We start from the raw sequence: 16,578 nt of genomic DNA on the forward strand, positions 1-16,578 counted from the left end.
GTTTTTCTGTGCATCCCTTTTTCTTGGCACAGCGAAAGTTCTTTGGCTCTATTTCTGCATAAGTTCTGTATATTAGCTACTGTGGTTACTTTTGACAAATAACATCATTCTATTTACTTGACCATCCTGTCTTTTTTGAGGGAGCTACATCTTAAGCTTAACTTCATTTTAGTACACCCGAAGAAATCAAGATTTATGTCATCTGCGCTCTTCAGCGTACTTTAAAGATTTATGGCTTCATATGTGAGATTCACGAGAGATAAAACTCAGAATATAAATAAAAAATGGGGTTTTAAGTAATACTTTAATTTTTAATTAATTAATTAATTAATTTTTGGCCTTGCCTCGCAGCTTGCAGGATCTTAGTTTCCCTACCTGGGATTGAACCCTGGCCCCGGCAGTGAAAGGGTGGAGTCTTAACCACTGGACTGCCAGGGAATTCCCTTAAGTATTACTTGAATATAGTGGTCTCAAAGTTTTTGGTCAGGATCCCTTTACGTTCTTAAAATTATGTAGGACTCCAAATAGCTTTTGTTTTATGTGGGTTATATCTATTCACAGTTATTGTATTTGAAATTAATTTAAGTATATTTATTAATTCATTGAAAAATAAATAATAAACTAGTTGCAGGTTAATATAAATAACTTTTTAAATGAAAAAACTATTTTCCAAAACAAAAAAAATTAGTGAAAGAATGGCAACTGTTTTACATTTTTGTAAATCTAATGTTTGGCCTAATAGAAGACAGCTGGATTCTCTTATCAACTTCAGCATTTAATCTTTATATGTTGTTCTGGTTGAAGCATATGAAGAAAATCCAGCTTCACACCAGTGTGTTGGGAGGAGTACTTTAATAACATTTTCAAATAATTGTGATACTCTTCTTTGACTCTACAACAGAACTCAACAAGTGTGGTAATTTCTTTTTTTTTTTTTTAATGAAGGTGTTTTTTTTCTCTTAATATTTATTTATTTTGGCTGTGCCAGGTCTTAGTTGTTGCACGTGGGATCTTCCTTGCAGCGTGCCCGATCCTTTTTTAGTTGCAGCATGTGGGCTCTTAGTTGTGGCATGCATGTGGAATCTAGTTCCCTGACCAGGGATGGAACCTGGGCCCCCTGCATTTGGGATCGCTGAGTCCTACCCACTGGACCACCAGGGAAGTCCCAACAAGTGGTAATCTCTTAAAGGTTAGTTGCAATGTGGAATCTGAAACTGTATCTATATACTTTTCACACAATGTTGCATTAAATTTCATTGGTCTGTTTGCGCTTTGAATTGATCTTTTACCTGTGTATGATTTTGATCTCATGAACCCCCTGAAAGGGTCTCTGGAATCCCCACAGTCCCTGAACCACACTTTGAGAACTGCTGCTTTAATGTAAATAATTTAATAGTTTAGAATTAATGTAATTATTGAAGCTGAAAGGGATAAAAGTAATATGGAAATAGAGTTGGTAAGTAGTTAAGTGAAATGAGTAAGGTAAATTTTTTTTTCATGTTTTCTTTTCATCAAAAGTATTATATCAGTAAATTAATAAATGCTTATGATGTGCCAGGAACTGTTCTAAGGACTTTATATTTGGAATGTTTCTATTGTATCATCTTTAGTGATGGTTAAGAGAAAGGCAAGTATAATTTAACTTATTTTTTTTCCCTACAGATAGTACAGTCTTTCTGACATATCCTTTATAATGTAGATATAGTTCCATTTTAGAAGATATATAATACCTAGATAATTTCTCTGTAAGGTATTTGAGATAGAAAATATGCTGATTCCTAGCATCTGTCACTGTTTATGTTTAAAATATATTGTTTTAGACTATATTAACCCATCAGAAAATTGAGTTATTAAATAAATACTAGTAGTTTTAATGAAGATAATCCTGTTGACATGGAAATTTGTTTTATTTTGTTAAATCATTTCAACTAGTATTTGAAACTTTGTTGTGACCATGGTCACTAAATGAAATTTTTCTTCAAAAACAAAAATAGATAATTTTCATAAGACAAATTTAGGTTTATTTAAAAAGCCTGATGCATATTAAAGTCTGTTTCATTTAAGATTCACTTTTTTGGTAATAGCTTTATGGTGATATAATCAACCCTTATAGAATACAACTCTGGGGTTTTCAGTATATTTAGAGTTGTGCAACCATTACCACTATCTAATTTTAGCATATTTTCATCATTCCAAAAATGATGAAAATACCTATACTAACATGTTATTCCTTATTTTCTTTTTTCCCTGCCCACCTACTACCATCAGTCTACTTTCTTTTTTTGAAGATTTGTTTGTTCTGGACATTTCAGATAAATGGAATCAAACAACACGTGGCATTTTGTGACTGGCTTCTTTTACTTAGCATAATGTTTTTAAGGTTAAACCATGTTGTAACATGTATCAGTACTTCATTCCTGTTTATGGCTAAATATAATATTACATTATATGGACATACCACGTTTTATTTATCCATTCATTAGTTCATAGACAGTTGGGTTATGCCCACTTTTTGGCTCTTATGAATAATGCTGCTTTGAACATTTGTGTACAGGTTATTGTGTAGACATCCAGTTTCACTTTTGACCTTTCCCAATGTATTTTACATAGATATAAACACTATATAGTTTTTTTATATGTATAAATTTATTCATTTATTTATTTTTGGCTGCGTTGGGTCTTCGTTGCTGTGCGCGCGGGCTTTTCTCTAGTTGTGGCGAGCGGAGGCTACTCTTCCTTGCAGTGCGCGGGCTTCTCATTGCGGTGGCTTCTCTTGTTGCGGAGCACAGGCTCTAGGCGCGTGGGCTTCAGTAGTTGTGGCTCGCAGGCTCTTGAGTGCAGGCTCAGTAGTTGTGGCACACGGCCTTAGTTGCTACGCGGCATGTTGGATCTTCCCAGACCAGGACTCAAACCCGTATCCCCTTCATTGGCAGGTGGATTCTCAACCACTGCACCACCAGGGAAGCCCTATATAGTTATTTATTTCACAGCTGATACGTACATTCTTTTTTGATGTGAAAGATTCAAACATTGCATAAACATATCAGCAAAATGGGAAGGTATTTTTAAAAATTCTTTGTATACCCTTTCATCTCCATCTTTTACCACCCTACTGGTAAGTACTGTTGATATTTTAGTATGTATTCTTTCAGTGTGTTTTTTTTTGTGTTAGAATACTTATATATGAGACATTAATTTATCTCTTTCTTACAAAATTATTTTATGCAATTTATGTACTTCTTATTTCTAATGACTATCAAAATTCTACCTTGGCATTTTGTTTTTTTCTCCTTTGGACATTTGGGCTGTTTTGGATATTTTTGCTAATGTAAATGCTACTGTTGTCATCGTTGCTGTCGTGTAATTTTTTTTTTTTTTTTGGTTTTATTTTCTTGATGTGGGTGGATGGTAGTATCATAAATTGTGGAGAACGGACATAGTGGAATGACCTGACTGTTAGATAGTTGAGTTTAAGGTGCTTTTAAGACATCAGGATGGACACGTCCAGTATGTTGTTGGATATCTGAGTATCACTAGGGATGGAAATTGTGTTGGGGATATTCATTTGTATGTTAATGGCTTACAGGTAGTAATTGAAAGTATGAGTATAGATGAAATTACTTAATGTGTGTCTTTTGTGGTAAGAGAACAACACTTGGGGAATGTTAATTTGTAAGAGGCCGGTGGAAGAAGAGAATTTAAAAAATTAAATTGTCCATGTCTGTCTTTTTTAGAGTTTTAACTAATAATGTTGAGTTTTGCTGAATATCTATTATAAATCTAGTGTAATAGAGAGAGTTTGTCTTTGAATGTTTGGAAAAATTTATTAGGGACAATACCTTTTATTACTGTGTGTGTTTTTGTTGCATTCTGTTAATGGTTTATTGTTGCTTCAGTTGTGACATTTTATGTTTTTGGTTAGTGGTAATTAGTTTATGTTCTTTAAAATGCTTTTTAGTCTGTAAGTATTAATTGGGCATTTTAGAAGGTGAGAAATACTTGGATTACCCTAAAAAGTGTGTGAATGGATTGGCAGGATACACAGAGAAATAAGGAGGAGAAGACTATTTGTAGAGCCAGATCTTGTGGAAGGAAAAAACAGGAATCACCAAACATTAGGCCTTATAGAAACCTGAAGATAATTCAGGACTCAGAAGGTTGCTGAGAAATTTCCTCTGGGGGAATTAAAACGAGGTAGGCCAAATGTTCAACCAGGGGTGATTTTTGCCTCCCAGGGAATATTTGGCATTGTCTGAAGATATATTTGATTGTTACAACTGAGGGCAAGGTGCTCCTGGTATCTAGCAGGTACAGATCAGGGATGCTGCTGTTAAACACCCTCTGTGCTCAAGACAACCACCACCATCACCTCCCCACCCCCCGCAAAGATTTTATTTGCTCCAAAATGTTAGTAGTGGTGAGATTGGAAACCTTGCATTATAGTGACTGTATGTTGGCTGCTCTTCTGTCAGTAATCTCTTTGGGGGCATAGGGGCAGGAGTTTCAGGATATAACTATTTATGAACTCCCTAAGGGCCGCCACTTTTTTTTTTTTTTTTTTTTTTTAAAGCAGGTACATGTGGGCATGGTGAATTTTCAGAAAGGGGTTATGAACTTGACAAGCCCCCAGACTCAGATTTTCAGTGAATATTTCTCTTATCTCTTGGATGTGGCAAAAGGATTGTGTAGTTGAAATGGACTAAGAATTGGTAGGTTATCAGAGTTTAGGAGATTAAGAACCTATGCTCATTCATGTGAATTTTAAAACCTATGAGGTTTGTAATAGTTCGGTTTGAGAAGAAAATTATGCTTGAAGAGTTTTTGGTGATCAATAGATTACTATAGTGAAGAAAGAAGGTATAAGAGCAGAATGGCATAAACCTTAAAAGAAAAGTGGAAAAAATTTTGCATGTGAGATGAAAAACTGCTGTGCTGGGAACGCTGTAGGTCCCTTGATGTGATACAGCCTGCTTAGGAAGTGTATTAGTTTCCTATGTCTTCTGTAACAAATTACCACAAACTTAATGTCTTAAAACAACAAAAATTTATTTTCTCACGATTTTAGATGCCCAGAGTCAGAAATCAAGATGTGGGCATGGCTGTGCTCTCTTTATAGGTTTAGAGGGGAGTTTGTTTTTTGCCTTTTCCAACTTCTGGTGGCTGCCGTTGCATTCTTGGGCTTGTGAGCACAGAACCCCAATCTCTGCCTGTTTTCACATTGTTTTCTACTTTCTTTGTCTCCCTATGAGTGACTCTTATAAGGATACTTGTCACTGGATTTAGGGCCCACGTGAATGATCCAGGATGACCTCAAGATTCATATTTTCACTGGGAAAGGGTTTATGTGGGCTTCCAAAGGAAAGGGTTAAGAAAGAGTGAGATCCACTGTGGAAATAGAGTCAGGAGGAAGATAATAAAGGAAACGATAACTGATATGAGGAGCTTGCATTTGGTTGGTGGATGTGCATGACTTGTAGGGCCTTTGAGACTGGATCTATGCAAATTGAAGTTCTTCGGTGTTAGAAAAATGACGCTATTGATAGACCTTTTAGTCTTTGCTTTATGCCAGGTACAAACTGAGGATTGCTGAAAAGTTGTCCTGTGATCTCAGAAGCAAAATCTTTTCCAGCTGGTCAGATGGCTTTCTGAATTTGTACCAGTGTTTTATGGAACTGAAGAGTCTTTTGAAGTAGTTGGGGAAATAGAACTTAAGTAAATTATTTTGGAATTGAGAGGTGTACTGAGCTGAATTCTGCAGTAAATCTTTCGACAGAATTACTACACCTTGAGATGGCTAGAAGTTTCCAATGATGTATGAAATACCAAAAGCAGGTTGGGCAAAATAGTCCTAGGGTTGTGTAGAAAAAAGGCTGTTTAATTTTAAGAAGTGTTTTTCTGGTGGGCATGGGGGTGGTTACATTGAGGTGATAGGGTAGTTGTTTTTATTTGACTGGTTGATGTCATGTATTACTAGAATTCCTAAAATTCGGTCATCTCTGTGTTCCTTTTATCAATTTTAGTTGGTAGTGGTGGACCACTTGGCTATGCCCATGTTGTGTTAAAAATGCTAACTTGTTTTAATTTAAGGTTTTCATGTATCTTTTTGTATATGAGATTAGAAATGTGTGTGTAGTGTGTGTGTGTACACACATGCGTGTGCACACTAGTTTTGTTATCAAGACAAATTTTGTATTATTTTGGGTAACTTGTTTTTTTGCTGCATTCTGGAACAGAAAAGTTATCAGTTATTTGAAAGCAGAGCTGTTCCTTCTGCCTGGAACACTTTTTAATCTCAGGTGGGAATATGCTTAATGCAGTCAAGGGATAGCAAGGGGGCCAAGATAACTGGAGCAGAGTGACCATGGGAAAAACTAGGAAGTAGTTAATAGTTAATATGAGCCTTTGCTTTTGCTCTGATTGAGATGGGAAGTCACTGGAAGGTTTTGAGCAGAGAAATAATGGAGCTTGACTTAAATTTTAAAAGGACTACCTTGGCTGTTTTGTGTAAGAAGCTGAAGGGGGCGGGGGATGCAGGGGAGGGAGGAACAAGGCTGAAGGCACAGTTACCAATTAGGAAGCTGTTGCAGAAATCCAGGTGAGGGATTGTGATAGCTTGGACAAGGGTGGTAGTGGTTGAGATGCTAAGTGGTCAGATTTTGGATGTGTTTTGAAGGTAGGTGGGTTAATGATGGCTTGAGTGGATATGAAGTTTAAGAGAAAAGTTGGGGATGACTCCAAGGCTTTGTTCTAAACAATTAAGGATGAACGTGTCATTTACTGAGATGAGGGGGAAAATCCTTTGGAAGCTTTAGGTTTAGGAGGCAAGATTAGGGGTTCACTTATTGACATGTTAAAGTTTCAGATGTTTAGTAGTTTAGTAAAAATCTCTCTATGAATAGTATTCCTGTGAGTTTAAATTTTTTGTATTTCAAATTATATTCTCTTGCATTTCTAGATTCTAGATTCTTTTTGTTCTCATTTTCTTTGACCTATTGAGTAAATTGGGGTAAATTATTTTCAGAATTTTCATTTTGGTGAGATTTTAAAATACATTGTATGTGCATTCTAAATTTTAAAAAATGGTTAAAACCTTTATATGCCAGTAAAGCAGACCTGTTGAATGTCAGGATAAATGGACAGAAATGCAATAAAAGTGGAGAACTTTCTCAAAAATTTCAAAGTAATACATGTACATTGTTACTAAAGTCAAATTGCACTAAAAGCCTTACAGTGTTGAATATCATCCCACTCCTCACCTTTCCCCATCTCCCAGTACCTTTCTCCATGAGCTGCCACTTTTCACTCTCCTAGCTGTTTTCTTTATATCTAGCTCCATAGTTTTGGTGGTATGCAACTTCTATATTTTGATTGATCAACTTCAGATGTTATTGACTTTTTGCCTCCATAGTTGAGAATTGGCTCTCCTGCTTTCTTCCCCATATACCTTAATAGAGTTATATTTCAAATTGGTTAAGCCAATAGTGAGTGGTACTATAACTATGCAAATATTGTTTACTGCTGAGCTAAGTATTTTTCTGAAACTATATCCCCCTTTTCATTTTTTCATGGAGTTAGTAATTGCCTCACTTTTCTTTTGCTTAATTTTCTAAGATGCTAGGGCAGTTTTTCTCCCCAAATGTCACATGTCTGACAGTATTATTTTTCATACTCAAACAGCAGGTCCAATCCCTTCTCTAACCCACCCACACTACCTTCAAGGTTCCTTGTGGGATCCTGCATTCCATCTATTTCATTGTGGGTTGGTTGCTCTCTTGGCCTGTTCTCTAAAGTGTTTGTTCAGTTAATACTGCCACTGGCAGCAAATTACTCACATTCTTTGAATTCTCAGACTTTTTTTGGGGGCCTCATCATGCAACGTGTGGGATCTTAGTTCCAGGGATGGAACCTGTGCCCCCTGCAATGGAAGCATGGAGTCCTAACCACTGGACTGCCAGGGAATTCCCAGAATTCTCAGACTTTTAAATTTTAGCCCATTGTGGTGGTTTTCCATTGCCTTTTTGGATTTCTTTCTCCTTTCATCTCTCTTCCTTCTTTTTTTTTGTGATGAGCTTGTTCAAATTTCCTGTCTGTTTTTTCCTTTGATTGCCTATTTTATTGATTTGTAGGATTTTAATAATATAATCTGTACATACTAATCTTCTATAGGTTATGTTTTACCTTTTACATTTTATATCTATGATCAGTCCATTTGGCATTGGCTTTAGTATATGGCTTGAGGTAGGAATCCAGTTTCACTTTTTTCCCCATATGATATCCAGTTGTCCCAGCACTATTTCTTTAAAAAATCTATTTTCCCAGCTATGGTACTGTATATCATGAACCAGTTGACCATAAACGTGAGCCTGATTCTGGGCACTGTGTTTTGGGATTTTTTTCCCCCAACATTTATTTATTTATTTATTTGGCTGCGCCGGGTCTTAGTTGCGGCACTCGGGATCTTCGTTGCCTCGTGCGGGATCTTTTAGTTGCGGCATGTGGGATCTAGTTCTCTGACCAGAGATCGAACCCAGGCCCCCTGCATTGGGAGTATGGAGTCTTAGCCACTGGACCACCAGGGAAGTCCCTGGGCACTCTCTTTTGTGTCATTGGTCTGTCCCATTGGTCTATTTGTCTATCCCTGAGCCAATATCACACATTACTGTGGTTTTACAGTAAGTGTTGATATCTGGTAGGGCAGGTTCACCCACCTTGTGATTTTCTTAAGTGTGATTTCTTACGGTTTATGTAAAATAGATTTTTAAAATTTCCAAACATCTGGGCATTTTCTACTTAGACTTTTGTGGGTTATTCATTTCTAGTATAATTGCATTGTGATCAGAGAGCACTTGTGGTATCATTCCTTAGATGTTTGTGGAGGCTTGCTTTAGGACTTGTATTTGGGGACACCTTTGTAAATGTTCGATGTGTGCTTGAAAAGAATATATTTTGCAATTGTTGGGATAATGTTGTGTATATATTTGTTTCTTTAAATTTATTTATTTTATTTTTTGGCTGCGTTGGGTCTTCGTTGTTGCGCGCGGGCTTTTCTCTGGTTGCGGCGAGCAGAGGCTACTCTTCATTGCAGTGCCTGGGCTTCTCATTGCAGTGCCTTCTCTTGTGGCGCACGGGCTCTAGGTGTGTGGGCTTCAGTAGTTGTGGCTCGCAGGCTCTAGAGCACAGGCACAGTAGTTGTGGCGCACAGGCTTAGTTGCTCTGCGGCATGTGGGATCTTCCCGGACCAGGGCTCGAACCATGTTCCCTGCCTTGGCAGGCGGATTCTTAACCACTGTGCCACCGGGGAAACCCTGTGTATATATTTATTAGGTCAAATTTAGAATTACTTGTCTTGTTCATAATTCTGTATAATTAGTTCATAATTCTGTATATTGGATTTTTTGTGCATTTGTTTTGTTTTTTTGTCTGCTTGTCTGTCAGTTGCTGAGAGGGGTGTTTCCAAATCTCTAAGTTACAGTTTTGGATTTATATATTTTTCCTTGTAGTTCTTTTAATTAGGGGACTGTATATGTCAATTTGGGAATTACACGTTTTCAGACTATGTTTTTAGGTATGTGCAGTTTGAAATTGTTACATCTTCCTGTTGAATTGAAGCTTTTATCATTAAGATATGACTCTTTAATATTGCTTTTTGTTTTAAGGTTCTTGGTTTTTTGTTTTGTTTTGTTTTTTGCCACACCACGCCACTTGTGGGATCTTAGTTCCCTGACCAGGGATTGAACCTGGGCCCTCAGCTATGAGAGCACGGAGTCTTAACCACTGGACCACCAGGGAAGTCCCTTAACAGACTATTTAATGCTTTGGTGTCCTCTAGAGCAGGCACTGATGAACTGTTTTTTCCCTTGGGCCAAATTTAGTCAGTTCTCCTCCTTTCCTTCATTCCTCAAAATGGTTTTACATTTTTTTTGAGGGTTGTAAAAAAAATAAAAAACCAAAGAAGAATACGTAATCATGACTGTATGTGAGCTACAAAGCCTAAAATATTTGCTGTCTGCCCTTTTGAAGAAAGAGAATGTCATGTGAGTCCACCCATGACAATAAATAGTCTTATCAAGCCTTATATTCCATCTTTGTTGGTTTATTACCTTTAGATTCACTCTTGTTCTCCAGACTCCTGTTGACGGTTAGTAGAGAGACTGTTTCCTCCTGGGACTGGTCTCTTATTTCTCTGGACTGTGTTGGGATCTAATTCTCATATGACTGGGGAGAACTGGTATGTATTTCCTTTTGAGGCACCTGCTCCAGGTGCAGTAACTGAAAGGTTTTAACTCAGAAGGCTGGTTGGGGGTGGGTGTACCTTTGTAGGCAAGGGATTTGGGAGTTTATAGAGTTTTCAGCCTCCTTATGTCTGCCCTAGATGTCCCTGCATCTTTGTCTTGAGTTCCCATTTACTACCCACCTTGTAAAAAATAAGAGCCCACTGGTAGTACTCAGCAGGGTGGGAACCTGTATCATTTCTAGCAGATATACACCAGAACAAATATTAATTTTTTATTCTAGGACCTTTAAATTTGCTAATATTTCTGTTTGTCCTTAAGCTTTGGGTGATTTAAGGAACATTCTAATCTGTACATGAATGTAGATGGATGAATGCTGCTGCCCCTGTTTACTTCCTGCTTTTGAGACCTGTAACAGAAATGATCATGACCCATTGAATACTGGGCACGAATCCAAGAAGGAGGCTGTTGGTGGAGGACACTCATTTTTTTTCCTACTGTGAAAATTCCACTTTTTTCAAGTGCATCTTGTATTACGTAGGTGTAATGCACTGCTACTCTGTGTTCTGCCTATTTTAAGCATGCAGAAATTGTAGTTGGATGGTCTGTTAATATCAAGCATAAAGTTCTCAAAATAGATTATAAACACAGGTCCCTCTGGTTAGGACCCCCGCCTTGTGTATCTGGAGAAACTGAGTAAAAATTAAAAGTAAGTAGAAGCCTCGGGTTGATACTTAATTCTGTCTTTGGCAGCTACCCCATATGGGGCAGCTGGTTCACAGAGACTTTGCTTCTCAAGAATGAGAGATGGGATTAGAAGGATGGAAGCAGCTGCTGCTTAAGGTCAGTGTTTTTCTTATCTCAATGAAATTTGGTGCAATATACAGAATTGACAGTTTGCTATAGAGCAGTTAAAGAAACTGCTGATTTGCTGTTGTGCCTAGAAATTAAAGGTAGCCTAGTTTGCTTTTCTCTTTTTTAAAAAATGGTTTTAACAAGAAAAAAAGGACTCAGGTTACTAATGTGAGGAATGAAAGAGGGGATATTACTAACAACCTCACAGAAATCAAAAAGAGGATTGCAAGGGAATACTATGAACAATTGAATACACTAACAATTTTGATAACCTAGATAAAATGAAAAAATTCCTAGAAAGAGATTGAGTCAAGAAGAAATAGAAAATCCGGATAGACCTATAACAAAGAGATTGAATTAGTAACCAAAAAATCATCCAAAAAGAAAAACTCACTCCCAGATGGCTTTACCAGTGAATTCTATCAAGTGTTTAAAGAATTAACACCAAGCATTCCTAAACTCCTCCAAAAAATGCAAGAGGAGGGAATACTTCTGAGCTAATTCTATGAGGCCACTGTAAAACCCTGATACCAAAATTAGACAAAGACATCACGAGAAAAGAAACTATGGTTCAATATTTTTTATAAATATACACATAAAAATTCCTCAACTCAGTACATGCAAACTGAATCCAGCAACATATAAAAAGGATTATACACCCTGACGAAATAGGATTTATCCTAGCAGTGCAAAGTTGGTTCAACATATGAGAATTAACAAGGTTATATACCATGTTAATAGAATAAAGGGGAAAAAAAATCACATAATCACCTCAATAGATGCAGAAAAAGCATTTAACAAAATTTAACATCTTTCATGATAAAAACACTCAACAAAGTTGGAATAGAAGAGCATCTATGAAAAGCTTGTATCTAACGTTACACTTACTGGTGAAGGACTGAAGGCTTTCCTCCTAAGATCAGCAATAAGACAAGTATATCTGCTTTTGCCACTTCTATTCAACATTGTACTGGAGGTTCCAGCCAGGACAATTTGGCAAGAAAAAGAAATAAAGGCATCCAGATTGGAAAGGAATAAGTAAAACTGTATCTGTTTGCAGATGATGTGGTTTTATATGGAGAAAATCCTAAGGAATCCACAAAAAACAACCTGTTAGAGCTAATAAATGAATTCAACAAGGTTATAAGATACAAGAACAACATACAAAAAGCAATTGTATTTCTCTCTACTAGTGATGAACCATCCAAAAAGGAGATTAAGAAAACAATTCCTTTTATAGTAGAATAAAAAACAATAAAGTACTTAAGAATAAATGTTTAAAATTATTAAAGATGACCTAAATAAGTGAAAAGATATCTGTGTTCAGGAATTGGAAGACATATTATTAAGATGGCAGTATTCCTCAAATTGATCCTCAGATTCAGCGCAATTCTTTATCAAAATCCTAGCTGACTTTTTGGGCAGAAATTGACAAACTGATCTTAAAATTAATATCAAAAAGCCAAAACAATCTTGAAAAAGAAAAATAAAGTTGAAGGAGTCACATTTCCTCATTTAAAAACTTAACTGAAAAAAGAGCCAATGTGAGTTCCCTGGTGGCCTAATGGTTAGGATTCCAGGCTTTCACAACACTGTGTGGCCCAGGTTCAATCCCTGGTCAGGGAACTGAGATCCCGCAAGCGACGTGGCGTGGCAAAAAAAAAAAAAGAGAGAGAGTGCCAAGAATATACAGGGGAAAGGACAGTCTCTTCAGTAAACGATGTTGGGAAAACTGGACAGCCACAAGTAAAAGAATGAAACTGGAACACTATCATATACCATACACCAAAATTAACTCAAAATAGATTAAAGACTTGAACATAAGATCTGAAACCATAAAACTCTTAGAAGAAAACATAGGCAGTTAGCTCCTTGACATAAGTCTTGGTGATGATTGTTTGACAACAAAAGCAAAAATAACAAAAGCAAAAATAAGTGGGACTGCATCAAACTAAACAGCTTCTGCACAGCAAAGGAAACCAACAAAATGAAAAGGCAACTTACTGAATGGGAGAAAATATTTGCACATCATATATCTGGAAATACATGATGAATTCATATAACTCAATAAATAGCAAAAAAACAGTTCAAATAAAAAATGGGCAAAAGGGGCTTCCCTGGTGGCGCAGTGGTTGAGAATCTGCCTGCCAATGCAGGGGACACGGGTTCGAGCCCTGGTCTGGGAAGATCCCACATGCCACGGAGCAACTAGGCCCGTGAGCCACAATTACTGAGCCTGTGCGTCTGGAGCCTGTGCCCCGCAACGAGAGAGGCCGCAACAGTGAAAGGCCCGCGCACCGCGATGAAGAGTGGGCCCCGCTTGCCGCAACTGGAGAAAGCCCTCGCACAGAAACGAAGACCCAACACAGCCAAAAATAAATTAAAAAAAAAAAAAAATCTGTAAAAAAATGGGCAGAAGATCTGAATGGAATTCTTCCAAGGAAGACGTAACAGAGTCAACAGGAACATGAAAAGATGCTCAGAATCACTAATCATTAGAGAGATGCAAATCAAAATCACAATGCGATATCACCTCATACGTGTTAGAATGGCTGATATCAAAAAGGCAAGAAATAAAAAGTGTTGGCAAGGATGTGGAGAAAAGGGAACCCTTGTGTACTGTTAGTGGAAATGGAAATTGGTGGAGCCACTATGGAAAACAGTATGGAGGTTCCTTAAAAAATTAAAAATAGAACTACTATATGATCCAACAGTTCCACTTCTGGGTATTTACCTGAAGAAAATGAAAAACACTACCTCAAAAAGATATATGTACCCCCATGTTCATTGCAGTGTTATTTGCAATAGCCAAGATATGGCAACAATCTAAGTGTTCATCCATGGATGAATGGATAAAGATGTGGTATGTGTACACAATAGAATATTATTCGGCCATACAAAGAATGAAGTTTTGCTGTTTAAGAAAACATGGTTGGACCTGGAGAGCATTATGTTAAGTGAAATAAGTCAGAGTAAGATAAATACCATACAAATTAGGTCCCTGGACCCACTTCCGTGTGTGTGTGTGTGTGTGTGTGTGTGTGTGTGTGTGTGTGTGTAGTGTTTCTCACGCCACACCAAGCAATTCTTAAGACACCAGCAGGGTGTAATTCAATTCAGTTCTGACACTATCTGCTTAGAGATAGCATCAGATCCCACAGGTTATGGATTCAGTCGACAAGACTGCCCCTCCTCCCCCCAACACTTCAAAAGCCCCAGTTGTTACTTGGGGTTCTTACTGACCAGCTACAGACTGGAGGTTCCAGCAACCCCCTCCAACTCAGAATGCCAGTCACAAGCCCAGTTTGTTACCTGTACTTCTGACCAACTGGCTGTAAATCAGAGGCTCCCACGACCTCTCCTCTGGTTCAGTTAATTTGGTAGAGCAGCTCACCAAACTCAGAGAAACATTTTACTAAGATCACTGATTTGTTATAAAAGGATATAACTGAGGAACAGCTAGATGGGAGAGATGCACAGGGCAAGATATGGGGGAAAGGGCTCAGAGCTTCCATGCTCTCTCCGAGTACACCACTCTCTCCAAATCTCCACATGTTCACAGTCCAGAAGCTCTCCAGAATCCTATCCTTTTGGTTTTTTTATGGCGGCTTTGTTACATAGGCAGGATTGATTAAATCACTGGTGATTGATTCAACCTCCAGCCCTTCTCTTCTCCCCAGATGTTAAGGGATAGGACTTGAAAGTTCCAACCCTCTAATCACGTGGTTGGCTCCACTGGCAACTAGCTCTGATCCTTAGGTGCTTTCCAGAGCCATCATTAACATAACAAAAGACATCTTGATTGCTCTCAACAGTTAATTCTACAAATTCCAAAGGCTTTGTGAGCTGTGAGCCAGGAACCATGGACAAAGACCAAATACATATGAGAAATACAGGTTGGTCATCTGATCAAATATATATATATTCTTATAAATCACAATGTTGTACTGTGTGACCTCACTTATGTGTGAAATCGAAACAACAACAAAAACCCCCCAAAACAAAAGAAGAAGCAAGCTCATAAATACAAAGAACAGAGGCCAGGGTCAGTGAAATGGGTGTGGGTGGGGAGCCCAAAAGGTACAAACTTCCAGCTATAAAATAAATAATTCATGAGGATGTAAAGTACAGCATGGTGATTATAGTTAATAATACTGTATTGCATACTTGAAAGTTGCTAAGAGAGTAGATCTTAAAAGTTTTCATCATAAGAAAAAGATTTTTTGTAACTATGTAAGATGACAGATATTAATTTAGACTTATTGTGATAATTTCACAGTGCATACACATATTAAAATGATTATGTTGTACACCTGAAACTAGTAAAATATGTCAATTATACCTCAATTAAAAAAACCCAAACCACAAAGCTACTATAATCAAGACTGTGGTACTGGCATAAGATCATATGGATCAGTGGAATAGAACTTAGAGTCCAGAAGTAAACCCATATATTTATGGGCAATTGATTTTCAACAGGAGGGCCAAGGCAACTCAATTAGTAAAGAATGGTCTTTTTAACAAATGGCGCTGGTTCAGTTGGACATCTGCATGCAAAAGAATGAAGGTTTTACCCCTACGTCCCACCAAAAATGAACTCAAGATGGATCGGCGATCTAAATGTAAGCTAGAACTGTAAAACTCATAGAAAACATAGATGTAAATTTTCATGGTCTTGGACTAGGTAATAGTTTCCTATATATGACAGCCTAAATCACAAGCAGCCAAAGAAAAAGATAGATTGGACTTCATCAAATTTAAAAACTTTTGTACATCAAAGGACTCTTATCAAAAATGTGAAAAGACAGCCAATAGAATTGTAGAAAAATATTTGTGGTTCATACATCTGATGAGAGTCTAATGTCCAGGTAAACTGTTTCAACTCAATGATAAAAGGAAAAATGACCAAATTTTTATTTAAAATGAGGAAAGGATTCAAATAGACATTTCTCCAGAGAAGAAATACAGATGGCCAATAAGCACATGAAAAGATGCTCAACATAATTACTCATTAGGAAAATACAAATTAAAACTGCAATGAGATACTACTTTACACCTAAAAGGATAACTAAAATTTTAAAAATTAATAATAAATGCTAACAGGGATGTAGAGAAATTGGAACCCACACACATAGCTGGTGGGAATGTAAAATGTTGCAGCTGATTTGGAAAACAGTCCCTCAGAAGTTAAACAGAGTTTGCATATGGCCCAATGGTTATATTCTTAGGTATATACCCAGGAAACTTGAAAACATGTTCACATAAAAACTCCTTTAGGATTATTCATAGCATTATTCATGATAGCCAAAAAGTAGAAACAGCCCATCTAACAATCCATCAACTGATGGATAGGCAAACAAAATGTGATATATTTATACAACGGAATAGTATTTAGCCATAAAGCACAAGTTATTACTGAAACATGCTGCAACCCTGCTTGAACCTTGAAAACGTTACGTTAAGTGAAAGAAGCCAACCACAAAAGGCCACA

At 37.2% G+C, this 16,578-nt stretch overlaps 1 protein-coding gene across 7 annotated transcripts in view; it reads left to right on the forward strand.

The window, feature by feature from the left end:
• ESCO1 (establishment of sister chromatid cohesion N-acetyltransferase 1) overlaps nucleotides 1–16,578 on the forward strand; it is a 67,065-nt gene that overhangs the window by 2,342 nt on the left and 48,145 nt on the right. The window contains exons 2-3 of one of the 7 annotated variants that reach the window (XM_007197633.3): nucleotides 10,986–11,075; nucleotides 14,903–14,983. The exons of 3 other annotated variants lie outside the window; for them this stretch is intronic. The gene's annotated coding sequence lies outside the window, so the exon portion shown is untranslated. Of the gene's footprint in view, nucleotides 1–988; nucleotides 1,190–10,985; nucleotides 11,076–14,902; nucleotides 14,984–16,578 lie in introns of all 7 variants that reach the window. 3 more of the 7 variants (XM_057527286.1, XM_007197634.3, XM_057527287.1) reach the window with 3 other exon arrangements.

This window comes from Balaenoptera acutorostrata, chromosome 13 (assembly GCF_949987535.1).
Source record: "Balaenoptera acutorostrata chromosome 13, mBalAcu1.1, whole genome shotgun sequence".
NCBI classification, from domain to species: Eukaryota; Metazoa; Chordata; class Mammalia; order Artiodactyla; family Balaenopteridae; genus Balaenoptera; species Balaenoptera acutorostrata.